At 50.0% G+C, this 24,544-nt stretch overlaps 1 protein-coding gene across 1 annotated transcript in view; it reads left to right on the top strand.

Annotated features, from left to right (window-relative positions):
* LOC119953915 (acid-sensing ion channel 2-like) overlaps positions 1–24,544 on the top strand; it is a 348,128-nt gene that overhangs the window by 282,616 nt on the left and 40,968 nt on the right. The gene's annotated exons all lie outside the window — the stretch shown is intronic.

Here is a 24,544-nt window from a genome sequence, read left to right as displayed (position 1 = left end):
AGAGAGAATGGGAAGAGACAGCACAGAGTGGGACAAGCTGATAGAAAGAGGAGAAGGAAGGAAGATAGCCAAGCAAGACTTCTCCCACCAGAGCCTCGATGATAAGAAGTATATAAAATATTTCAGCTTCACATAGGAAGTCCTGACTAAATTTTGCGACCTTCCACAGCCAAAACTGCAGCCTCAGAGTAGACTGAGGTCAGCGCTGCCACTGGCCGTGAGGGTGACTGAATATGAACATCTGCTCGATTGGCTCCCTCCGCTATTGACCAACACACATAGCCACATTATTAAAAAAATGTACTACGAAGTAAATATTCCAATCAAAGCTCATAAATTAAACCATGCCTCACTTAATTCAAACAACAATTAATCACCCTTGTGCACTCCCTTGGTGCATATTTCTGTGTGCCCTCGCCTGTTCTACTGTTCCCATATAATGCTACCTCAGTAGCTGGTGGAATGCTGCTTGCTGACTGCAGATGATGTTGCAAAACACTTCTAGCTGCTCTGACCCTTGAGGTTGCTCCTTCAGACTGCACCACCTTGGCATGGGTGGTAGCAATCTGGGCTATTTGGCTGACATGCAACTGCAGGGGTACTGGATGTGTGGCAGCGGTGGGAGGATACATGCTGTTGTATTGCAAAGAATGCAGGGCTGTGCTCTGCACTTTCACTGACATTCATGGGGTGGCAGTTCAGCAACGTTAGCAATGTGTAGACAGACAGATTACCAGACTGCTGTGACACCCTGCAAGCTCCTCTGAACAATGGTTATCCATAAGTATGATGGGAAACATCTGAGCCAGCCTGAGCAAACTGACTTTGTAGGAGAGCAGTCTGATCTTTTATGGCACTAAGCTGAGCTTATAAGACCATAAGACATAGGAGCAGAATTAGGCCACTCGGCCCATCGAGTCTGCTCCGCCATTCAATCATGGCTGATATTTTCACATCCCCATTCCCTTGCCTTCTCTCCATAACCCCTGAACCCCTTATTAATCAAGAACCTATCTATCTCTGTTTTAAAGACACTCAGTGACTTGACCAACACGGACTTCTGCGGCAAAGTGTTCCACAGATTCACCAAGCTCTGGCTGAAGAAATTCCTCCTCATCTCTGTTTTAAAGGATTATCCCTTTAGTCTGAGACTGTGTTCTCGGTTTCTAGTTTTTCCTACAAGTGAAAACATCCTCTCGACGTCCACTCTATCCGGGCCTCGCAGTATCCTGTAAGTTTAAATAATAAGGACCTCAGGCTGTGCTTTGAATGCAGCACCCAGATGTTGGGCAGTTCCTACTTATGCTGCAATGGAAGCCAAGACATTGACCATCATCATGCCTCAAGTGTGGTGATGGGACCGGCTAGCATTTTCATGCTAGAGTGAATGGGTTCCAAGCTCTGTGCAAATCCCTTTGCTAATTGCTGCTAGACTGTTCTGTGCTCCTTGACATTGATAGGAAGCTTTTTGACAATCTGCCGATGCAACAAATTTTTCTATTGTGCAAATCCCTGTCTTCTTCTGTTGGCTGCCCCATTGAAATGCTCAACCGAATCCTCTGCTGCAGAATTAATATGCAAACTTTCCCCCCAATAAACTGGCATCTGTACCAGACTGTTGACCGGGATCTTTGCTCCAGTCAATTGAGAGGCACAGCCACTTTATTTTTAAATCCAATCACATCTTTATTAGGAAAATGTAAAAAAACTTCAACACTTATGAAGTGAGACAAGACTGATTCTCTTACACTGTATCACACACGTAAATGCTTCTATTCCCCTCTAGGTCTACCACTAAAGGTTTACAAGCATAGATTTTAACTGCTAATACTAACCTAATGAGCCCATAGGAGCATCACTACCCAATTGGGCTGGATCGGACTTCGTCAAGCTCAGAACCTGAGGTCTTCTTCGATCTTTCTCCTTGAAGTTCCCTGATGAAATCTCTTTGTCTCTCCTTCTCATGCAGGTCTCACTGGTACAGATCACATTCTTCCATTTATGTGCTCAGATTTATGTGCGCACTAATCAATCGCTGTCCTTTCTGGTCATTAATGTTCATAGAATTGTGACTCACCCACAGGTTGTATCTCTTCTCAGGAGCACAACACACAGGGGTCTGTGTTCAAATTGCTTCATTGCAAGATGCCTGACCTTGGGACCAGTTGTTCTTGGGTTATGTTAATATTTCCTTTCCTCTTCCTGTGTATTTAATCATCGATTAGGATAAGCTTATTATCAGGGACACATAGAACCATAGAATTTCTACAGTACAGGAGGCCATTCAGCCCATCGAGTCGGCACCAACCCTCTGAAAGAGCATGCTACCTAGGCCCACTCCCTTGCCATGTCCCCACAACCGCACCCAACCTGCACATCCCTGGACACTAAGGGGCAATTTAGCATGGCCAATCCACTTAACCTAATGTGTTGCTTTTCATCCAGTTAATTCATCATGGTCAGCATTTCTCCTGAAGACATTTAGTGTCTAGTATCCTGCTCACAATTCATCGCCAGCCGTAAAATCAAAGACATTTGTGATAACTCACATAGGTTACTTGCAGGTTGTGTAAATCACATATTCACAGTCTAAAGCCATTAATTCTGCTGGCTAGATTCCCGAAGTTAGTTACCCACTTTTCCAGTCAGGCCATAGCAATGTCCTTTCTTTGCTTGGCCATTTTGTATCAGGCTGTAAATGGCTGGCTACGACATTCACCCCCTTGCTACAGGCCACTGGTTGCTGGTGTCTTATCATGTGCAGATCCCATCTCTAATCTATCCTCAAAAGTACACGCAGTGTCAGCATCTGAGGTGAGGGCTGTAAATGTGTGAGCGAGTGACTTGTTCCTTTTTCATCTCTGTCTTTCACCTCTGCCACCTCTTTTTGTTTCACCACTGTCTGGCAGGCTACAGCTCTTGGATAACTGAAAGGAGAAAGGCACAAGGATAAAGTTGTGGTGAGTAGAAGGGCATAAGGTGAATGCCTACACCATCAGCAAATTATAAATCAGAAAAGGATGTGTGATAAAGGGGTGGTTGGATTACGGGAGGAGGATTAGGCACAGCCTCTTCGATGGTTTCAACCCTGCCATAGCCCATGGCCTCAGTTGTAGTCACTCCAGGGATTCTGAGCACTGTCTCCTCCACAGGGGTGAGAACATGCAGACTTGAAAATTAGATGCTGCTGCCTCCAGCTCTGTGTCACCTAGTCCCACAAGAGAGAGGGAAAGGTATCAGTGAGTGTGGTGCCATTTGCTTGGCTGATGAGGCAGACATGGGTGAATAGGGGAAATGGTGACAAGATGGTAATGTCACTGAGCAAGTAATGCAGAGGCTGCGGTTAATGCTCTGGAAACATGGGTTCAAATCCTGCCGTGGCACTGGTGGAATTTACATTCAATTAATAAATCTGGAATATAAAACTAGTCTCACTAATGGTGACCATGACAACTATCACTGATTGTCGTGAAGGCCCATCTGGTTCAGTGATTTAGTGGAGGAATACTATGTGACTCCAGGCACACAGCAATGTGGTTGAATCTTAACTCTCCTCTGAAATCTTCAGTCCATAGGGGATGGGCTCAAACACTGGCTTTGCCAGTAATATCCACATTCCAGAAAATGATAAAAAATATACAGTTGGCAGTGTGAATGCTAAGAGATGTGGCGATGATGCTTGTAACAAAGTGTGTGAATATTATGCGATGAATGTTGGGTATGAGACATGATTGTCCAAGTTTGTTGGAAGGTGAGAGATGTGCGTGTGGTGCATTGAGCAGTGTGTGAGGATGGTGTGCTGTGGTGCATTGAGCAGTGTGTGAGGATGGTGTGCTGTGTGGGGCATTGAGCAATTGTGCGGATGGTGTGCTGTGTGGCGGGGTGCATTGAGCAGTGTGTGAGGATGGTGTGCTGTGTGGAGCATTGAGCAGTGTGTGAGGATGGTGTGCTGTGTGGCGGGGTGCATTGAGCAGTGTGTGAGGATGGTGTGCTGTGGTGCATTGAGCAGTGTGTGAGGATGGTGTGCTGTGTGGCGGGGTGCATTGAGCAGTGTGTGAGGATGGTGTGCTGTGTGGGGCATTGAGCAGTGTGCGGATGGTGTGCTGTGTGGCGGGGAGCATTGAGCAGTGTGTGAGGATGGTGTGCTGTGTGGCGGGGTGCATTGAGCAGTGTGTGAGGACGGTGTGCTGTGTGGCGGGGTGCATTGTGCAGTGTGTGAGGCTGGTGTGCTGTGTGGCGGGGTGCATTGAGCAGTGTGTGAGGATGGTGTGCTGTGTAGCAGGGTGCATGGAGCAGTGTGTGAGGCTGGTGTGCTGTGTGGCGGGGTGCATTGAGCAGTGTGTGAGGATGGTGCGCTGTGTGGCCGGGTGCATCGAGCAGTGTGTAAGGATGGTGTGCTGTGCGCTGTGGTGCATTGAGCAGTGTGTGAGGATGGTGTGCTGTGTGGCAGGGTGCATTGAGCAGTGTGTGAGGATGGTGTGCTGTGCGCTGTGGTGCATTGAGCAGTGTGTGAGGATGGTGTGCTGTGTGGCAGGGTGCATTGAGCAGTGTGTGAGGATGGTGTGCTGTGTGGCGGGGTGCATTGAGCAGTGTGTGAGGATGGTGCGCTGTGTGCTGTGGTGCATTGAGCAGTGTGTGAGGATGGTGTGCTGTGTGGCAGGGTGCATTGAGCAGTGTGTGAGGATGGTGTGCTGTGTGGCGGGGTGCATTGAGCAGTGTGTGAGGATGGTGTGCAGTGTGGTCGGGTGCATTGAGCAGTGTGTGAGGATGGTGTGCTGTGTGGGGCATTGAGCAGTGTGTGAGGATGGTGTGCTGTGTGGTGCATTGAGCAGTGTGTGAGGATGGTGTGCTGTGTGGCGGGGTGCATTGAGCAGTGTGTGAGGATGGTGTGCGTGTGGGGCATTGTGCAGTGTGTGAGGATGGTGTGCTGTGTGGCGGGGTGCATTGAGCAGTGTGTGAGGATGGTGTGCTGTGTGGCGGGGTGCATTGAGCAGTGTGTGAGGATGGTGTGCTGTGTGGGGCATTGAGCAGTGTGTGAGGATGGTGTGCTGTGTGGCGGGGTGCATTGAGCAGTGTGTGAGGATGGTGTGCTGTGCGCTGTGGTGCATTGAGCAGTGTGTGAGGATGGTGTGCTGTGTGGCGGGGTGCATTGAGCAGTGTGTGAGGATGGTGTGCTGTGTGGCGGGGTGCATGGAGCAGTGTGTGAGGATGGTGTGCTGTGTGGTGCATTGAGCAGTGTGTGAGGATGGTGTGCTGTGTGGCAGGGTGCATGGAGCAGTGTGTAAGGATGGTGTGCTGTTTGCTGTGGTGCATTGAGCAGTGTGTGAGGATGGTGTGCTGTGTGCTGTGGTGCATTGAGCAGTGTGTGAGGATGGTGCGCTGTGTGGGGCATTGAGCAGTGTGTGAGGATGGTGCGCTGTGGTGCATTGAGCAGTGTGTGAGGATGGTGTGCTGTGTGGCGGGGTGCATTGAGCAGTGTGTGAGGATGGTGTGCTGTGTGGCGGGGTGCATTGAGCAGTGTGTGAGGATGGTGTGCTGTGTGGCGGGGTGCATTGAGCAGTGTGTGAGGATGGTGTGCTGTGTGGCGGGTTGCATTGAGCAGTGTGTGAGGATGGTGTGCTGTGTGCTGTGTGGGGCATTGAGCAGTGTGTGAGGATGGTGTGCTGTGTGGGGCATTGAGCAGTGTGTGAGGATGGTGCGCTGTGTGGCGGGGTGCATTGAGCAGTGTGTGAGGATGGTGTGCTGTGTAGCAGGGTGCATGGAGCAGTGTGTGAGGATGGTGTGCTGTGTGGGGCATTGTGCAGTGTGTGAGGCTGGTGTGCTGTGTAGCAGGGTGCATGGAGCAGTGTGTGAGGATGGTGTGCTGTGTAGCAGGGTGCATGGAGCAGTGTGTGAGGCTGGTGTGCTGTGTGGCGGGGTGCATTGAGCAGTGTGTGCGGATGGTGTGCTGTGTGGTGCATTGAGCAGTGTGTGAGGATGGTGCGCTGTGGGGCATTGAGCAGTGTGTGAGGATGGTGTGCAGTGTGGTCGGGTGCATTGAGCAGTGTGTGAGGATGGTGTGCTGTGTGGTCGGGTGCATTGAGCAGTGTGTGCGGATGGTGTGCTGTGTGGCGGGGTGCATTGAGCAGTGTGTGAGGATGGTGTGCTGTGTGGTGCATTGAGCAGTGTGTGAGGATGGTGTGCTGTGTGGCCGGGTGCATCGAGCAGTGTGTGAGGATGGTGTGCTGTGCGCTGTGGTGCATTGAGCAGTGTGTGAGGATGGTGTGCTGTGTGGCGGGGTGCAATGAGCAGTGTGTGAGGCTGGTGTGCTGTGGGGCATTGAGCACTGTGTGAGGATGGTGTGCTGTGTGGCGGGGTGCATTGTGCAGTGTGTGATGATGGTGTGCTGTGTGGGGCATTGAGCAGTGTGTGAGGATGGTGTGCTGTGTGGCGGGGTGCATTGAGCAGTGTGTGAGGATGGTGTGCTGTGTGTTGTGGTGCATTGAGCAGTGTGTGAGGATGGTGTGCTGTGTGGGGCATTGAGCAGTTTGTGAGGATGGTGTGCTGTGTGGTGCATTGTGCAGTGTGTGAGGATGGTGTGCTGTGTGGTGCATTGAGCAGTGTGTGAGGATGGTGTGCTGTGTGGTGCATTGAGCAATGTGTGAGGATGGTGTGGTGTGTGGCGGGGTGCATTGAGCAGTGTGTGAGGCTGGTGTGCTGTGTGGCGGGGTGCATTGTGCAGTGTGTGAGGCTGGTGTGCTGTGTGGTGCATTGTGCAGTGTGTGAGGCTGGTGTGCTGTGTGGCGGGGTGCATTGAGCAGTGTGTGAGGATGGTGTGCTGTGTGGCGGGGTGCATTGAGCAGTGTGTGAGGATGGTGTGCTGTGTGGCGGGGTGCATTGAGCAGTGTGTGAGGATTGTGTGCTGTGTGGTGCATTGAGCAGTGTGTGAGGATGGTGTGCTGTGTGGCGGGGTGCATTGAGCAGTGTGTGAGGATGGTGTGCTGTGTGGCGTTGAGCAGTGTGTGAGGATGGTGTGCTGTGTGGCGGGGTGCATTGTGCAGTGTGTGAGGCTGGTGTGCTGTGTGGTGCATTGTGCAGTGTGTGAGGATGGTGTGCCGTGGGGTGTATTGAGCAGTGTGTGTGGATGGTGTGCTGTGTGGCGGGGTGCATTGAGCAGTGTGTGAGGATGGTGTGCTGTGTGGTGCATTGAGCAGTGTGTGAGGATGGTGTGCTGTGTGTTGTGGTGCATTGAGCAGTGTGTGAGGATGGTGTGCTGTGTGGCGGGGTGCATTGAGCAGTGTGTGAGGATGGTGTGCTGTGTGGCAGGGTGCATTGAGCAGTGTGTGCGGATGGTGTGCTGTGTGGTGCATTGAGCAGTGTGTGAGGATGGTGTGCTGTGTGGTGCATTGAGCAGTGTGTGAGGATGGTGTGCTGTGTGTTGTGGTGCATTGAGCAGTGTGTGAGGATGGTGTGCTGTGTGGCGGGGTGCATGGAGCAGTGTGTGAGGATGGTGTGCTGTGTGGCGGGGTGCATTGTGCAGTGTGTGAGGATGGTGTGCTGTGTGGGGCATTCAGCAGTGTGTGTGGATGGTGCGCTGTGTGGGGCATTGTGCAGTGTGTGAGGATGGTGTGCTGTGTGGTGCATTGAGCAGTGTGTGAGGATGGTGTGCTGTGTGGGGCATTGAGCAGTGTGTGAGGATGGTGTGCTGTGTGGCGGGGTGCATTGAGCAGTGTGTGTGGATGGTGTGCTGTGTGGTGCATTGAGCAGTGTGTGAGGATGGTGTGCTGTGTGGGGCATTGAGCAGTGTGTGAGGATGGTGTGCTGTGTGGCGGGGTGCATTGAGCAGTGTGTGAGGCTGGTGTGCTGTGTGGCGGGGTGCATTGAGCAGTGTGTGAGGATGGTGTGCTGTGTGGCGGGGTGCATTGAGCAGTGTGTGAGGATGGTGTGCTGTGTGGCGGGGTGCATTGAGCTGTGTGTGAGGATGGTGTGCTGTGTGGTGCATTGAGCAGTGTGTGAGGATGGTGTGCTGTGTGGGGCATTGAGCTCTGTGTGTGGATGGTGTGCTGTGTGGGGCATTGAGCAGTGTGTGAGGATGGTGTGCTGTGTGGGGCATTGAGCAGTGTGTGAGGATGGTGTGCTGTGTGGGGCATTGAGCAGTGTGTGAGGATGGTGTGCTGTGTGGAGCATTGAGCAGTGTGTGAGGCTGGTGTGCTGTGTGGCGGGATGCATTGAGCAGTGTGTGAGGATGGTGTGCTGTGTGGCGGGGTGCATTGTGCAGTGTGTGTGGATGGTGTGCTGTGTGGTGCATTGAGCAGTGTGTGAGGATGGTGTGCTGTGTGGCGGGGTGCATTGTGCAGTGTGTGAGGATGGTGTGCTGTGTGGCGGGGTGCATTGAGCAGTGTGTGAGGATGGTGTGCTGTGTGGCGGGGTGCATTGAGCAGTGTGTGAGGATGGTGTGCGTGTGGGGCATTGTGCAGTGTGTGAGGATGGTGTGCTGTGTGGCGGGGTGCATTGTGCAGTGTGTGAGGATGGTGTGCGTGTGGGGCATTGAGCAGTGTGTGAGGATGGTGTGCTGAGTGGGGCATTGAGCAGTGTGTGAGGATGGTGTGCTGTGTGGCGGGGTGCATTGAGCAGTGTGTGCGGATGGTGCGCTGTGTGGCGGGGTGCATTGAGCAGTGTGTGAGGGTGGTGTGCTGTGTGGTGCATTGAGCAGTGTGTGAGGATGGTGTGCTGTGTGGTGCTTTGAGCAGTGTGTGAGGATGGTGCGCTGTGTGGGGCATTGAGCAGTGTGTGAGGATGGTGTGCTGTGTGGGGCATTGAGCAGTGTGTGAGGATGGTGTGCTGTGTGGGGCATTGAGCAGTGTGTGAGGATGGTGTGCTGTGTGGGGCATTGAGCAGTGTGTGAGGATGGTGTGCTGTGTGGTGCATTGAGCAGTGTGTGAGGATGGTGTGCTGTGTGGCGGGGTGCATTGAGCAGTGTGTGAGGATGGTGTTGCAGTTGGTAGGATCAACATTTGAAGGCACATCCACACCACTCACCTGTGATCATTTGAACTCCTAATGACACGGGGTGGGATTCTCCTTTGCCCGATACCGATATCGTAATCGACGATCGGCAGAGAATCCATTACAACCCTGGAATAGGGCCTGGCGCCGTTTCGACACTGGTTTGCAAGTCTCCGCCCCTCCAAAGCGGCATCATCATGATGCGCGCCGCACGCAGACGCAAAGCCGTTGGCGCCTCATCTGCCGGCCGACTCACGATGCTCCGCCCACAATGAGCCGAGTTCCCGATGGCATTGGGCAAGTATCCCGTCAAAAATCGGGAATGCAGCGTGGCGGCTGCGGACTGTGTCCAGCGCTGCCACACTCGGCTGGGATCTGTGCCGCTGGCCAGGGGGCTTCAGTCAGGGCTGGGGGGACTGGTGGATGGTGGTCAGGGGATGGGCTGTGGGGTTGCAGTTTGCGGGTCAGGTCAGCGCACGGCCAGCGCCATGTTACATGGCGTGACCGCTGCAGGTTGTCCGACCTGCGCTTGGACGGGCTGGGTCCCGGCCATTTTTCTGCGCAATCTGCTGGCGTCTAATGCGGCACCAGTGCTAGCGCCTCACTGGTACCGAAATCAGTGAGGGCTTTGTGCCGATTTGACGGTCGTGAAACACCACGCCGGCGTCGACACTTAGCCGCAGAAATGGAGAATTCCGCCCATGGTATCCAGGTCCCCAGAGGCTAGACTCCTGACATTGACCTCCATGGTATCTGGTTGTATTGCCTTTGCAAAATGTGTCTGGAGGGGCCTCTGGCCCCATGTGAATCCTCTTCACTTCCTGCACCAAGGCCTTCATTCAGTGCATCATCAAAATATTAGAACATAGAACAGTACAGCACAGAACAGGCCCTTCGGCCCTCAATGTTGTGCCGAGCAATGATCACCCTACTCAAACCCACGTATCCACCCTCTTCTTAACCTTACTTTTTACACTACGGGCAAATTAGCATGGCCAATCCACCTAACCCGTACATCTTTGGACTGTGGGAGGAAACCGGAGCACCCGGAGGAAACCCACGCACACACGGAGAGGACGTGCAGACTCCGCACAGACAGTGACCCAGCCGGGAATCGAACCTGGGACCCTGGAGCTGTGAAGCATTTATGCTAACCACCATGCTACCGTGCTGCCCCAAATATCTTGGAACCGGCAAAACGTCATGTTGTGCTTTTCTGGTGTCTGCAACAGGTCAAGATGGCTTTTCAAAAAATTTCCAGCATCTACCCTAGCCAAAATGCATTTCCCTTTAAGAGGTTCTGATTAGCTTTATGTGGCACAGGATAGCCTGAACTTGTGCTTGTTTCTCATGAATTTGAGCAGCCAGCTCAGGCGTGGAGCTACTTAATGGGGCATTTACTGCCATCTGCATTGAGTATTACAATCATTTAAATCAGCAGGCAGCATGAAATTTGTGTGTTCCTGGTATCGGTAGCAATGGACGCAGGTTAATCGGCCATTTGGATCCCAGCCTGTTTCTGTGGTTAGCAAACTTCATAGCAATAATTTATTGTGATTTAGTTTTAGTGTTACAGCTTCCTGATGGAATTAGCTATGGATTGTGTAGTGAATGTAATTCACACTGTAATATATATGATACCATATTATTGTAAGCGCAGTTGCATTGCCCGCCCACTAGGGGGAGTAGCACTGGGAATGCATAAGAGTTTGTACAGGGCTCTACTCTTGGCTCCGCCCATAGCTCCTCCCCCTGGACTGCTGTACAAAGATCGATGCCCAGAGCCAGCCTACCAGTTCATCCAGGGTTCATCGTGTTACAGGCTGGCTCTGTTGTAAGTAGATTAAAACCACAGTTCATATCTTAAAGCACATGTCTCGTGGATTGATGGTCTCATCAATTTAATCTACTTAATAAACAGTCAGGATCAATCATGGAATCAGCCCTCAAGCCTGAGCGACTGGAACTCGACCCACAGGATGCAGAGACAAAAGAAATTTTTTCTCATTGGCTCCGGTGTTTTAAAGCCTACCTGGCTGAAGCAAGCACAGCCGAAAAAACGGAGGAGCAGAAACTGAGCCTACTGCACGCGAGGGTGAGCCACATAATTTCTACTCAACTAAACTGTACCGGCTCCTATACTGAAGCCCTAGCGCTACTCGACAAAATGTATGTGAGGCCTGTTAATGAGGTCTATGCACGACACGTGTTTACTACTCGCCGCCAGCGGCCTACGGAATTGCTCGCAGAATTCTTGAGAGAGCTAAAAACTTTATCTAGTGACTGTAATTACCAGGCGGTAACCGCGGCGGAACATACAGAACTTGCTGTACGCGATGCCTTTGTTGCGGGCCTTAGATCGAATTATGTGCGCCAGCGACTGCTGGAAAAGGGGGCCCTAAATCTTGAAGCGACTGTTGAACTTGCTACAACTATGGAGGTCTCCTTCCGCAGCCTCACCTCGTTCCCTGCGGACCCGCAACCCCGTCATGGGCCCCCGACCAGCGACTCCACCAGGACTGCGCCGCGTGGCCGCCCTGCCACTTTTGCAGCCAGAATTAGCAATCGCAGCAGCACTGCCTGGCCCGCAATGCGACCTACAGCAACTGCGGGCGAAAAGGACACGATGCCAGAGTGTGTCTGGCAAAGAAAGCCCCAGCCTCTAACCCTCCCACGGCTCAAAGCACTCGTTCCGCCCCAGCCTCTAACCCTCCCACGGCTCAAAGCACTCGTTCCGCCCCAGCCTCTAACCCTCCCACGGCTCAAAGCACTCGTTCCCTGAATTCACAGGCCCGCAGGCCCTGAAATGCTGCAGCCTGTATGCCGACTCCGCCCCCACCCGACATGTGCGACTCATGGGGGCGGCAATCTTGGCAATCATCCTCCATGCGGCCGGCCATGTGTGACTCATGGGGGCGGCCACCTTGGCAATCCTCCTCCATGCGGCCGGCCATGTGCGACTCATGGGGGCGGCCATCTTGGGATCCATCCCCTTCAAACTCTGAAACTCACCCCGGCGACTACGAACTCAGAGGGTAGTCATCACGGGGCCACTCCAGCACGGCTGATTGAGCCGCTGACTACCTGCAACTCAGCGCAGTCACACTGGACCAATCGCTCCCGAAGCATCTCCGCAACTCGATGGCGACGGTCCAAATCAAAGGGTACAGCACACCGTGCCTTTTCGATTCCGGGAGCACTGAGAGCTTTGTACACCCAGATCTGGTAAGACGCAGTTCGCTCCCCGTTTTCCCTGCGCGGCAAACTATCTCCCTCGCTTCGGGCTCCCACTCTGTCCAGATCCAAGGGCGGAATCGAACCTGGGACCCTGGAGCTGTGAAGCAACTGGACTAACCACTATGCTACTATACTGCCCGGTTGTGCGACCGTGCTGCCCGGTATGAGGTATTACTTGGCATGGAAGTGGCATGAGGTATGGCATGGTGAGAAGGGGGGCTAAAAGCCAGAGGGCCTAAAACCTTCTAAAACAACGGGAGAAAAACCTACAGAAATAGGGCACGCCTTCTAATCAGCACACCTCGGCCCTTGCCCACCTCAGTGACTGCCTGAGATGTGTTTCTGAGGCTGGCAGGCCCAACACCATCACACCCATACTTCATTGAGGAAAACATTAGGTCTAACTGGCCCGTTTACACTGAGGCAGGTGTGCCAATGTCGTGAAATTTCCCGACTTAAACTACTTGCCTTGGTAGTAAAAATTCAGCCCTGAACTCTGTGTAGATATCTGTGTAAATAATAAATTCCACGTTAGACTGCAGTCATTACCATTGATTGTATACAAAAAATGTTCATATATGAATTACATTATTATTATTTCAACAGCAATAATTAGTGGTTAGGATCCGGAATCAATTTCCTATGAGTGTGGTGGAGGGTGATTCAACTGTGGCTCTCAAAGAGAATTGGATATTTATCTGACAAAAAAATAATTTCCACGGAAATGGGGAAAAGGTGGGAAATTGGACTTGTAGAGAGCCGGGGCAGAGACAGTGAGTCGACCGGCCGTCTTCTGTGCTGTAGCCATTCTATGATTCCATGAACTTCCATTTATATTCCCTTAAAATTGGAATTATTAGCAGTAAGGAAATGTTTGGTCAAAAAGTTAGCTTTTTAAGGTGGATTTTGAAGGGGGTGAGGGGAGGAGGAATGATAGAGACATTTGAAAGGAATTCCAGATTGTGTGACCTAAGTTTCTGAAGGCATGGCTACCAGAGTCAGAAAGATTATCATAGATTATCATAGAATTTACAGTGCAGAAGGAGGCCATTAGGCCCATCGAGTCTGCACCGGCTGTTGGAAAGAGCACCCTACCCGAGGTCAACACATCCACCCTATCCCCATAACCCAGCAACCCCACCAACACTAAGGGCAATTTTGGACACTAAGGGCAACTTATCATGGCCAATCCACCTAACCTGCACATCTTTGGACTGTGGGAGGAAACCGGAGCACCCAAAGGAAACCCACGCACACACGGGGAGGATGGGCAGACTCCGCATAGACAGTGACCCACGCCGGAATCAAACCTGGGAGCCTGGAGCTGTGAAGCAATTGTGTTATCCACAATGCTACCGTGCTGCCCTTTAAGAGCATAGTTTGAATAATAGTCTGGAAGATTATCAAGATAGCGAGGGGAAAGTTTTTAAAGGAATTTAAAAACGAGGCAAACATTAATTTTCAGGATTAAACTTGAGGGTAACCAATGTTGGTCAGCAAGAACAATGTGATATTCATGCAGTGGGATAGTATATGGGAAATGGTGAAAGATGGGAGACTGTACAGATGAGCATTGGAAGAATTGATTCTTGCGGTGTCAAAGGCATGGGTCAGGATTTCAGCAAAAGATGAATTGAGATCGAAGCAGCACAACCAGGGACAGGAATCATGGACCTTGTTGCTTCTCTTTCCAGGCCCCCTTTTTCCACCACTTCATTCCGGCCTCAATCATGCATGATATTTTACCCCCTTTCAAGGTTCACTAATTCGCCAACCACAGAAAGGAGCAAGTAAAATGATGATGCTCATTTTTGGCATTTGGTTATAGACATCGTCTGAAATATATGCAGCATAGTTCATTTACATTAAGAGCAGCAACGATATAGTGCAGTATTAGCTCGTGTGTATACTTTAAGTGATCCCACCATGACTATTAAGCAAACCAGAGAGTACAAATTTTACTTCATCAGCATCATGTCATATTGTTAATTTGACATTTAATTAATCTTATTGGGTATTTATGACACTGTACAGGTGGTGGCTGCACCAACCAAGAGTAATATGTTCTGTGCATTGCACCGAAGGAAACTGGTTATAGTAAATTCATATCTGGCCGCTGAATAGAAGCAAAGGTGGGTGGCATTAAAGAGAGGGACAAATCTGCTGTAGTAACATCTATCCATACATAATTCTTAAAGCAGTATATTATTGAGTGATGTCTAAGTACTTTTTCGTATTTATGTGGCTGGTCCAGTTCAGTTTCTGCTCGGTGGTAACCCCAGGATGTTGATATTGGGGGATTCAGCAAATGTAATGCAATTGAATATGAAGGATATTCTCTCCTGTAGGAGATGGCCATTGCTGGCACTTGTGTGGCCTGTGCCGTACTTTCCAGATTGTTACTAGGCCACACGTGGGCGCAGATTAGAAGGATCATTGCTTAGTGCTTGATTCAAATCTTGACAAGCCAGCTAGGATAAATGCTACCTATGTCTGGTGGCTGTAGGGATCTTGTGAAATGAGTTCATGCAGTCCTAATCTAATGAGTGGGAGCCTAAAGGACAGAAATTTCCTTAATTCAACACTAATTGATAATGTTGCTCAGTCTGCCTTAGGGATGCTTGACATGAAAAATGAAAACAAAAATGCCACACTGATGCAATACGGGCTTTTGTTTCCTGAAGTTGTTGCAAGAGAACTTAATTCTGAGTCTGGCAAAACCCGGGAGGGTTTCATGCTGACATTATGGGAAAAATGTTCCATTTGCAAGACTGACTTGCTTGACATTAATGACCAAAAAACATGCTTTAAAGAATCTTTCATGGTAATTTCAAAGTTACTGAAGAAAATAAACTATTTATATGTTTGGACCATCAGCTGAGGAATGAGAATGGGAAAGACTGGAACAAACATATTGCAAATAATTCATTTCTTCCCTTTTTAAACGGGTTTTATCAGCTTTCTTCAATGCCTGATTTTCAGGTTGAAGTGTCACTGGATGGGACTTAAGCTTGATCAGCAGAATTGCTAAGAAATACCTTGCTGGACTTGGGATTCACGCTTCACGATTAGTCAGAGTGAAGAACGCAGATATGTGAATGACCTGAAAATTTGGTGCGCAGATTTCGGCAAGCCATCCAAGTTTAGGGACCCAGGCCACCTAAATCTCACTGGTAGCAGAGATTCTTTGGCTTGAAGCAACCTCGCTGAGTACAAGAGAAAAGGCAAATAAAACTTTGTTTCTTCAAGTTCCTATTACTGACAGGAATGTTTTCTCTAGAAAAAATGAAAACCAAGAATGCTTGAAAAACTCAACAGCTCTGGCAGCATCTGTGGAGAGAGAGAAACAGACTTAACATTTTGAGTACGTGTGGTTCTTCTTCAGAATCCAGAACCCAGTTCTGAAGAAGAGTTGTACAGACTCGAAACGTTAACTCTATTCAGATGCGGCCAAAACTGCTAAGCTTTTGCAGCACTTTCTGTTCTGATTTCCTGCATTTACATTTGCTTTTATTTTGATGTTCTCCCCACGTTTTCTTTATTGTGCGTGGCCTGTTCATTTCAAAATACAGGCATGTGCGGTATCTTGAGGGGCTTGCGCGGCCCCTTCCAGACTTTTGCATCCCCACATGAACAGGGTAGCAGGAACATTTGCTGACATTAGTGCTCCATTTTCCATAGACTCTAATGTACAGAAATTTGTCCTGGCCGCTGTGGGCAGTCATCATAGACACAGTCTATTTAAATACATTTACAATATGATTACTGTCAATTAGGTAATGCTGGGGTTAGTCAGCTCAGTTGGTTTGATGGCTACAGTGTTGTGCAGTATTATTTATAGCAGTGTGGGTTCAATCTCCTTACTGGCTGTGGTAGTTCATGGAAGCTGCCTTCTTGCCTTACAACACACTTGTTGGGAAGTGTCCCTGATGCTATGCAGAATCAGTTCTCTCTCACTCATAGAGAGAGATGCCTTTGGTCCAATGTGGACTATGGCTAATTACCTTACATTGCATTAAGTAATTAATCCCTCCATGTGAGTTGTAAGTCAATTTGTAGACACTTTGGGCAGGATTCTTTGGCTTCTACGAGGCATGTTTCTGGGCGCAGGAGGTAGCCCGCTGTTGGTCGATGGCGGGACCTTTAGATCGCGCTGCAATAAATGGGATTTGTTATTGATTCCACCTACACCACCAGCAAACCCATGGCGGGGTGCACCGTCGGAGGGACCAGATGATCCTGCCAACGTGAAGAGCTGGAAGATCTCGCCCTTTGTCATGAAAATGGATCATGGTCCCAAATTACTTATGGACATATGGCACTTTTGAGTAAGACAACTATTTTTTAATGAGGACATACACGCACAAACAGGCTGAGACAGTAAAGTAACCACTTGTTGGAAGATCCTGTTTTTTATTTCTTAGAATTCCTACAGCACAGAGGAGGCACCTTCTTCTGAAAGTGCAGCCTACCTAGGCTCAATCTCCTGCCCTTTCCCTATAACCCACCTAGCCTACTCGTTCCTGAACACTAAGGGAAAATATGAGCATGGCCAATTCAACTAACCAGCACATCTTTTGACTGTCGCAGTAATTCGGAGCACCTGGAGAAAATCCACGCAGAGCAATTGCAAACTCCACACAGATTGCTGAAAACAAGTCAAGTCAGCAAAGCCACAGTCAAAAAGAAACAGGACAACGTTTTTCAGCTAACCTGCAGAGCCAAGGATCTCTAAACCAACTGCGGAACTGCCAAAGTCAGCGTTATGGGAATCATCCAACTTAACGGCTGCAATGTTTCACCATTTACTCCTAATGGAAAAGCTAAAGACATCCGTATATCTTTTTTAACTTTTAGTTTTGGACTCACACACAGATTAGTACTGAGGAGTATGTGTGTTGCGTTTTTTTTATTCTCGCGATTTAGTAACTAATAAACTCACTCTTTCTTTAACTCAGGAAAGCCTGGTTAAATTAGTTCCATTTAAATCATTAATACATTGGTTTGGGAAAAGGATATCCATGAGGTAAGGGGTCCTTTTTAATTTAAGCATGTTGCAACCAACGAAGGGGTTGAATAAAGACGGGGGCCAGTTCATTCAATCTCATCCAGAAACATAACAATTTGGGGTATCTCGCCTGGAATCATAACAAATTGGGGGACCATGCCTTGGGATTGGCTGTAATAATTTGTTGGTATTTAACTGCAAGTAATTTATAAAGTGAAATTCTCTACGATTCTGAATGACTAATCAATGTCACCATCCTTAGCCATAGAATGATAGAATCCCTACTGTGCAGAAGGAGGCCGTTCGGCCCATCTATTCTGCACCGACCCTTGGAAAGAGCAACCTGCCTCGGTCCAATCCCCCACCCCATCCCCTGTAACGCAGTAACTCCACCTAACCTTTGGACACTAAGGGGCAATTTAGCATTGCCAATCCACCTAACCTGCACATCTTTGGACTGTGGGAAGAAACCAGAGCACCGAGAGGAAACCCACGCAGACACGAGGAGAAAATGCAAACTCCACACAGACAGTCACCCAAGACTGGAATTGAGCCTGGGTAACTGGCACTGTGAGGCAGCAACGCTAATCACTATGCCCCAGTATCACCCCACCCTCTTTGGGTCAAGGGGTTACTATCATATGACTCAAGTCAAAGCATAGCTTTATAACTATATAGTAATATTCACTATTAGAATGATGGGCAAATGGAAGTCCTTTGGCAGCTTCCACCATTGATGCTTTTAAATTGCCTGTCAAAGAAATTCTCAGGCTGATTGCCAGCCCATTGAACCTCTTTCATTCAAACCTCATTGAGGCCTCACCCAATTTCACTTCTTGACATGGTTTGGCCTTACCACACTTGCACTTCCAACGTTAGAATTTGCCTCACCATCAACTCCTTCTGCTGCACCATTCATGACTGCTGGCTCAACTACTGTTCTTCCCATCACCCCGATGCATTCATTATTACATTGCCAACTCTTCACTGCTTTAAAATCTCTTCAAAGCTCTCTTAACTCCTCCAATTTCCTCCTTTCACCATGTATTGTTTACCATATCCTTCGACTTCTTATTGTGGTGCACTCTGAGATGTCTAGCTGTGTGCGAACAGTGCTATATAAATGCAAGATATCATCGTGACATGAAATCTCCCAGATGGTCCTTTAATTGTATATTAACGTAGATAATATAGATTTATTGCTTATCATTGCTCATTCTTTTCAAATTCAAACAAGTTTATTTGAATCTTGTTGCTTTGGGGTCTTTTTTTTATTTGTCAATTAAAATGTGTTGATTATTCCCTGGCATGTTACACACAACCTTCAGCTATCAGAGAACATTTCGGTTGGCTTAATCGGCTTCGGGTAAATAATTTGTTGCAGCGTCATCATTTATTAATGCAATCATTCCAACCTTTGGAATTCAGAAAATGTTTGCCTCAGCAGTACTGTCTGTCCAGATTAAATCACCCTGAAATAAGCTCTCGAGTTTGTGCAGTTTCTGTGTATTGCTTGTAAATGTACCAGGGCTATGATGGAATACAATGTTGACAAATGTGAGGTTATCCATTTTGGTAGGAATGACAGCAAACGGGACTTTTATTTAAACAATAAAATATTAAAGAATGCCGCTGTTCAGAGAGACCTGGGTGTGCTAGTGCATGAGTCACATAAATTTGGTTTACAGGTGCAACAGGTGATTAAGAAGGCAAATGGAATTTTGTCCTTCATTGCTAGAGGGATAGAGTTTAAGACTAGGGAGGTTATGCTGCAATTGTATAAGGTGTTAGTGAGGCCACACCTGGAGTATTCTGTTCAGTTTTGGTCTCTTTACTTGAGAAAGGACGTACTGGCACTGGAGGGTGTGCAGAGGAGATTCACTAGGTTAATCCCAGAGCTGAAGGGGTTGGATTATGAGGAGAGGTTGAGTAGACTGGGACTGTACTCGTTGGAATTTAGAAGGATGAGGGGGGGATCTTATAGAAACATTTAAAATTATGAAGGGATTAGATAGGATAGATGCGGGCAGGTTGTTTCCACTGGCGGGTGAAAGCAGAACTAGGGGACATAGCCTCAAAATAATGGGAAGTAGATTTAAGACTGAGTTTAGGAGGAACTTCTTCACCCAAAGGGTTGTGAATCTATGGAATTCCCTGCCCAGTGAAGCAGTTGAGGCTTCTTCATTAAATGTTTTTAAGGTAAAGATAGATAGTTTTTTGAAGAATAAAGGGATTAAGAGTTATGGTGTTCGGGCCGGAAAGTGGAGCTGAGTCCACAAAAGATCAGCCATGATCTCATTGAATGGCGGAGCAGGCTCGAGAGGCCAGATGGCCTACTCCTGCTCCTAGTTCTTATGTTCTTATGTTCTCATGATCAACAAAAACAGAAAAGCTCGGCAGGTCTAACAGTATCTGTGGGGAGAGAACGGAGTTAACATTTCGAATCTGGATGACTCCTCGTCAAAGTCCTATGACCATCCTTCCCGGCTGCCCACCTAAGATTTAGGTTTACTGGTCCACTGTCAGGCTAGCACTGTTGGATACTTTCTGCAATTTACCTACTTGCCATTTTTATAATTTCTCTCATTACGTTAAAATTATTGCCTGTGCTATAACCTGCAGAAGATCTACGGGGTTGGACCAATCTGTCTCCCCAGGAGTCTCGTCGAATACAAGCTTCCCCACTGAGGGGTGGAGGTCCCATCAACCGAGTCATGGACACTAAATATAAAAGCTCGGCCTGAGTGGAAGCCCAACATTGAAGTCCCGATTTGTTACCTGTGTGTAATGTGTAAATAGTTTCTTGTTCAATAAACAAACAGTTTCTTTTTGTTAAAAGCAAATTACTGCGGATGCTGGAATCTGAAACCAAAAAGAAAATGCTGGAAAATGTCAGCAGGCCTGGCAGCATCTGCAGGGAGAGAAAAGAGCTAACGATTCGAATCAGATGACCCTTTGTCAAAGCTAAAGGCTTTGACCAAGGACTCTACCAAGGAGCCAAAGCCTTTAGCTTTGACAACGGGTCATCTGAACTCGAAACATGAGCTCTTTTCTCTCCCTACAGATGCTGCCAGACCTGCTGAGTTTCTTTTAGTTTCTCGTGTGGACTCCTCTGTGGACGCAATATTGGTGGATGAGGATAAAGTGGAGCTGAAGTCAGCACAGCTAATCATTAGAAATCAGGCCATCTCCATGCGTAGTACTGGGGGAAGTTTTGCAGGACTTTCAAAATGCCCCTCTTCTGAAAATTGAATGTATTTGATGCGAGTATAGAAAATTGGACACAATGCATAGAATGTATGTAATATTTTTTTAAGGTTAATGCAGTATTTGGTGATGAGCACCAGACAATGCTGTTCTTGACTGCCTGTGGAGTGACCACTTTCAGTGTAATCAAAAGCCTGATGTATCCCACATCCCCAGATACTAAGACATTTGAAGAGCTGGTGATGTCAGTGGCAGACCATTATGACCACGGCCATCGGTCATCATGCAAAGGTACCGTTTAAACACGGCTGAAAGAACCCCAGGGTGTCTATAACCTAGTTTTGATGCACCTCAGGAAACTGGCATAATTGTATGGGTATGGCCTTGTTCTCGCTGAACTGCTTGGGGAGAGATTGGTCTGTGGATTGAACAACATAGCGACTCAATGGAGCTTATTCGCCGAGCCATAGCTAGATAGAAAGAAGTTTGTAGAAATCTCTCTGTTGAGAGAGAATGCAGAGAAGGGAGTTCAAGAGTTGCAAGAAATGGCAGTCAATAGTCTGGGACGTGCCCCCTCCCGGTGTATTGAACCCCCAAAAATGGGACCCCCCCCCACTACCAAGGAGCCCGAATGGCAGCAGGGGTGCTAGGGTGGCACTGCTAGGGTGCCTTTGTGCCAGGGTGGCACTGCTATGGGCCAAGGGGTGAGGTAGGCCACGACCATGAAAGGAGGGTGTTTGAAGGGTGGGGCTGTGCAGGGCCTTTCAGAGGGTGGAAGGATGGTAGGTGGGGGTCCTGGAAGGGAGGGGATGCTGTAAGGGGGCTTGGGGGGACCTGAAGAGGGGGCCCCCCAGGAACCCCATCGCAGAGTGTCCTCACTTGGGATATGTGGATTAGCGCCCATATGTGTGTGGGGGGGGGTGACATTACCCATAGGTGGGCAGTGTGGGGGACGCACAAGCTCACTGCGAGATCGGGGCTCCATTTCAACAGGTCGGCCCGATCTCTGAGTTCAGCTCTCCAGTGCTAAATGAAATTCTAAGGGTGCGATTCTAGCGAACGGGAATTGTCATGGGTTCCCCAGCGCTCGGTCCAGCGATGCCGGCAATGCTAGTCAACGTTAATTGGTCCACTTAATGAGGCCTCACGGACATCCTGCCAGAATGCTGGCTCGCCAGCTGATTCTTCGAGACAGCGATCGCCAGCCCCCTGCTCACAAGGTAGAGCAGCACTTAAGCTGCATTTGCTGAGCCAACTCCAGCCAGCTCGCAATAATGGCACCAAGGAGGCCGATCCTAAGATTTAGGGATACTGAACTGGGGAGAATCCTGGACGCAGTGGACACCAGAAGGGATGTCCTGTTTCCTCGAGGATCCCGAAGGGTGAGCCACAAGGCAGAAAGTGCTGCCTGGGATGAGGTGGCGGCAGCAGTCAGCTAGGAAGTGTAACCAGGAGGAATGGTTTCCAGTGTTGGAAGAAAGTCAACGATCTACACCGGGCAGCACGAGTGAGTAGACACCAACGGCCCACTCACCCCTCCCCGCACCCCAAGGGAACATCCCCCAGACGACCCCTCACCCTCCCTCTACCCACGTCCCCCTTCAATTCTCCCTACAGCCATTCTTTCAACCCTCTCCACCCCAACCCTTCCTTCACAATCCCCCTGCTTCACAACTGTGAACCACACGTGTGACTAACAGTGCCCTCTCTATGGGTGCGATTCTCCGCAAATGCGGAGAGTCGTGAAGGCTGCTGTGAAACTGGCCGTGTTTCACGGCAGCCTCCGCGCCCCCTCCCGGGACCCGATTCTGCTCCATGGTCGGGGCTAGCAGCGGGGCCCCGTGAACCTCGGCATCGCAGGCTTAGCGAACTTCGCTAAGCCCGTGCGCCAAGGTTAACGGCGGCTGACGCAAACGATGACATCAGCCGCGCATGCGCGGATTGGACGGCTCCAATCCGCGCATGCGCGGATGACGTCATCACGCATATGCGTGAAACCCGCGCATGCGCGGGCCGTTATGCCCCTCAGCCGCCCCGCGGACTGATCCAGCGGGGGGGGGGGCGGAGGAACAAAGAGTGCGCGGGGTTCGGACCCGCTGCCCGCGATCGGTGCCCACCGATCACGGGCCCATGCCACCCTTAGTACGGCCGTGGTGCGGCCATGCCAATCGGTGGCATGGTTCTCCAGAACGGCACTTTGCGGCCGTTTTCACGAACTGTGATAGCAGGAGTGTTGGAGTTTGTGAAAACGGCCGTAAAGGCCTGGGAAATCGGCCCATCGGATAGGGGAGAATCGCTGCTCGCCGTAAAAAAACGGCGAGCAGCGATTCGTGTCGTGGGGCGGCCGTGGGGGGGGGGGGGGGGGAGAATAGCGGGAGGTCGGGAAAAATGTCGGGAAGGCCCTCCTGCTATTCTCCGACCCGTCGTGGGGGGCGGAGAATCGCGCCCTATGTCTTCCCAGAGAAAGCTCGGACATAATCGGCGGGAGAGGGCCCAGGCTGGCGGTGGGGTGCCAGACTTGAGAATCCTCACCTCCTTCGAGGTAAATACCCTGGAGCTGACTGGTGTGATCGAGAACAGGGCGGTCATCAACACGAAGGCAGACGGATGCCGCAGAGTGAGGAAGCAGCAGGCTTCACCCGGAGGACCTGTCAAACGTGACCTTACTGACCGACCCATCCCTCCCACTGACAGTAGATCGATTCTACCGCAGGTCCAGCGGTCGACGGCCATGGCCCATCTCGGGCGGCCCCCTCTCCTGACCCTGAAGAGAACATCTCGGAGGAGAGCTCCGAGGATGCAACTTTATAGTTGCGGCACAGCTGTCACCTTCGCCCTCCACCAGCGCAGATACATGCACCTCAGTGGGAAATGTTAGTGGACAGGCTTCTGGGGCACAATCTAGTGAGCACCGCACTGCTGCTGATGCACATCGGGTGGAGGCAGGAACCCCAGATGAGACAGCAGTCGGAGGTCTGCTGGATCCCTGGACCCAGGTGGGTCCCATCCTGATGCTGAGCCTCTGGAAGTGGGTTACCCGGGGCTGATGGAGACAATAGGGAGCGGCCAGGACATTCAGAGGGAGATGTCAGCTTCACTCCAGCAGATCTATAGCCGATTGGAGGAGTCCCAGAGGCTATGGGCGCAGCAGAAGGTGCTGGCAATGAGTGCCATCGAGGCTAGGGTGGTGACCACAGTGGAGACCCTGGTGCACAATGACGGCACCGTGAGTTCAGGTGTCAAAGGTGTCGCACTGTTGGTGATGACCATGGCTGAGGGTCTCGGCAGTATGTCTGTCTCACTGGGCGATGCCACCCAGTACCAGGCTGACCTTGATGAGGTTTTGCGGGACATCCCCTGCTCTCAGATGGGAATGGGTGAGGCACTGCGGAACTTGTCGCAGGTGGGCATTGCTGAGACGCGGTATAGCATGGCCCGGTCACTGAGGAGCATCACTGAGGGCATTGCCATGATGGTGCAGACCATGGGGAACTGCCAGGCTGGCAGAGCCAGACAATGCAGGGGCAGCTGATGCTCAAACCAGCTATAATAATAATCTTTTTTAGTGTCACAAGTAGGCTTACATTAACACTGCAGTGAAGTTACAGTGAAAATCCCCTTGTCACCACATTCCGACGCCTGTGCGGGTACTCAGAGAATTCAGAATGTCCAAATTACCTAATAGCACATCTTTCAGGATGTGGGGGTGGAAACCGGAGCACCCAGAGGGAACTCGCACAGACACGGGGAGAAGGTGCAGACTCAGCATAGGCAATGACCAAGCCGGGAATCAAATATGGGACCTTGGCGCTGTGAAACCATAGTGCTAACCACTGTGCTACCATGCTACCCCTCCATCTCAAGTTGAACCCCAGGGCCCTATGCGCACCGACTGGGAGTAGGGAGCGCTGAGTGTCAACCTTGACCCATCCCATGGAGTGCCGATTTCCTCCCTTGCCTTCCTCAGTATTCTGTGGTCGATCCCATCAGGCCCTGGGGACTTATCTACTTCAATGCTTTTTAAGATGCTCAACACCTCTTTATTAATAGCAACATGACACAGAATATCTACACACTCAACCCTATACTCCTCATCCACCAAGTCCT

The sequence above is a fragment of the Scyliorhinus canicula genome, chromosome 19 (genome assembly GCF_902713615.1).
Source record: "Scyliorhinus canicula chromosome 19, sScyCan1.1, whole genome shotgun sequence".
Taxonomy (NCBI): domain Eukaryota; kingdom Metazoa; phylum Chordata; class Chondrichthyes; order Carcharhiniformes; family Scyliorhinidae; genus Scyliorhinus; species Scyliorhinus canicula.
The sequence above is the reverse complement of the archived record's forward strand: the minus strand, read 5'-3'. Positions and strand labels throughout refer to the sequence as shown.